Source organism: Rhincodon typus, unplaced genomic scaffold (assembly GCF_021869965.1).
Source record: "Rhincodon typus isolate 14 unplaced genomic scaffold, sRhiTyp1.1 hic_rhity00000778, whole genome shotgun sequence".
Classification (NCBI taxonomy): Eukaryota; Metazoa; Chordata; class Chondrichthyes; order Orectolobiformes; family Rhincodontidae; genus Rhincodon; species Rhincodon typus.
In genome coordinates this window covers 16,683-19,695 of record NW_025966416.1, presented here as the reverse complement: position 1 = coordinate 19,695, position 3,013 = coordinate 16,683, and positions in this window count along the sequence as shown.

Sequence of the window (3,013 nt, the reverse complement as noted above, 5' to 3'; positions counted from 1 at the left end):
ACAGTGAGAGAGTGATACAGTGATAGGGGATTTTGTGATAGAGGGATACAGTGATTAGCAGGACACAGTGATAAGTGCCTATTCTATTAGGAGATACTGTGATGGACATACAATGATTTAGGGATACAGTGATAGTCTGATAAAGTGATAAAGAGATACAGTGATTGGGGGATACAGTGATAGAGAGATACAAAGATAGAGGGACACAATGATAGAGGGATACAGTGATGGGAATACAGTGATATTAAGATACATTGATAGAGGGCTACCTTTATAGAGCGATACACTGACATAGGGATATAGTGACAGAGATCCTGTGGTAGAGAGGCACAGTGATAGGTACACAGATAAAGAATGATACAATGGTAAAGAGATGCTGTGAAAAAGGTACAGTGATGCAGAGAGACAGTCAGGCAGAGACAGACAGTTACAGGCTGACAGTGATAGAGAGATAGAGAGATGCTCTAACAGAGTGATAAGTAGACATAACATTATAGAAAGGCACCATAACGGAGATAGAGCAACAGCATTATGGAAAGTTACAGTGTCAGAGAGAGACAGCAATAGTGTGACGGAGTTTTAGATACGGTGGTGAAGAGATAGAGACAGCATGATGGAAAGTGATATAGAGTGATAGAGAGACACATACGAGAAAGAAACAGAGATATAGAAATTGAGTGACAGGGAGGGACAGCCTGACAGAAAGATACCATGGTCGAGAGATGGATTGATAGAGAGACATACAGAGGGAGTGATAGTTGGATTGATAGAGAAAGCATGATAAGGACACAGTGACAGAGCGATACAGTGACAGACATTCAGATAGGGAGAGTGAGTGATGAAGTCATACAGTGGTGGGAAATACAGTGTGTTACACAGAGAGCCAGCTTGTACTGCCAGCAAAGGATATTACCACATCACCGACTGTTGAACAAAGGAGAAAGCTGGCAATCTCGGTGGTGTGAGATTCCCCCTTCTCCAGTACCTGCAGGCATCCTGCATCAGGGAATACAGCAATAGTGATAAGTGGCCAGTCACACCTAAATGGAGGAGTCACATGCATTTCGAAAGTTATAATTTCACAAGAGTGGAATAAATGTACGTGAGATGCACTCAGCATTAACGTAGAAGCCGAAATAATTACAGACTAGCTTTCTACTACATACAATATGGTTTTCTTTTTCCAGGCTGGAGATTTACAGTGCCACATGGTTGGTTAGCAAATTAGAAATCTTTGGGATTGGTGGGCCCTCCGTCGCGTGGGTTAGAAGTTGGCTAAGAAATAGAAAACAGAGGGTAGGTATAGATGGGCATTTCTCAGACTGGAGACCAGTTGGAAGTGGCATGCCCCAGGAATCGGGATTGGGACCCTTGCCTTTCCTGATTTGGATAAATGATTTCAAGATGGGTGCTAAGGGCAAAACCTCTAAATTTGCAGATGGTACTAAGCGAGGGAGAACAGTGAACTATAGGGATGACGCTGAGCGATTTTAGAGGGACATTGACAAGTTGGCCAAATGGGCAGATGCCAGGCAGATAAATTTCAGTACAGAGAAATGTGAGGTAATGCAGTTTGGTAGAAGAAAAGTGGAGAGACATTACAGGCTCAATTGTACAACTGCGAAAGGAGTACAGGAGCAGAGGGACCTCGGGGTTCATGTGTCTGACTCTCTGAATGTGGCCCAGGAGAGTTGAAACAGTAGTTAAGAGGCTGATAGGAAATTTGGGTTTAATAATGGCATTGGGTATAAAAGCAGGGGAATGATGTTACATCTCAACAAAGCATTGGTCAGAACTACTTTTGGAGTTTTGCCTTCAGTCTGGATACCTCATTTAAGGAAGGATGATAAAACCCTGGAGAGAGCTCAAAGAAGATTTACTGGAATGATACCAGGAATGAGGGATTTTAGATACAAGGAAAGTTGAGAGAAGTTGGGCTCATTCTCCTGGGAGCAGAGAAGATTAAGGGGTGACCTGATGGAGGTGTTCAACATTATGAGCAAATGTGACATGCTAGAAGGATATTCTGTTTCCAATCAGTCGGTACGTCAGTAACTGGGGGAGATCACAATTTCAATATTGTCAGCAAGAGAGCTAGGAATGAGTGTGGAGAAATTTACTCCGAGAGTTGTTAGGGATTTGGGAATGCGCTGCCTGGAAGACTGGTGGAGGCGGATTCCATAGAAGGTTTCAGGAGAGAGCAGGATATGTATTTAATAGTGATGGCGTTAGAGGGCTGTGTAGAGAGGACTGGAGAATGGGACTGGCTGGGTAGTTCCTACAGGATGGGTCCTACAGTACAGACAGGATGGGTCGAACGGCCTCCTTCTGCACTGTAAAAGTTCCATGATTCTCGACATCTCGGTCAGCTGGGGGGGTGGTGGTCAGCATCTACATCGACCCTACCGTGACCCTGAAGGAGTTTTGTCGTTGTTCTAAACTCCAGGAAGTGACAAGTAGCTCAGTCTCCTGATGGGTCAGTGCATCCATCCCAGGGATCAGCCTCCTCCTGCTTCCAACCCCCAACCACAGCGCAGCTCACCGCTTTGAGGCTTGACAACTATCGGCGGCTCCTCGGCAAGAGCAAGGGCCCCGCGAGAGAGAGAGACGGACACAGAGTGAGAGAGAGAGACAGAGGCAGAGAGAGACAGAGCGAGAGAGACGGAGCGAGACAAGACAGAGAGACAGAGAGAGAGAGACAGAGAGAGAGCGAGAGAGACAGAGCGAGAGCGAGCGAGCGAGAGCGAGAGACAGAGAGAGACAAGACAGAGACAAGACAGAGAGAGGCAATACAGAGACACAGAGAGAGAGAGACACAGAGAGAGAGAGACACAGAGAGAGAGAGACAGAGAGAGAGAGAGACAGAGAGAGAGAGAGACAGAGAGAGAGAGAGACAGAGGGAGAGAGACACAGAGAGACAGACAGACAGAGACAGAGAGAGAGAGAGAGACAGAGAGAGCCAAGACAGAGAGACAGAGAGACAGAGAGAGAGAGAGAGACAGACAGAGAGAGA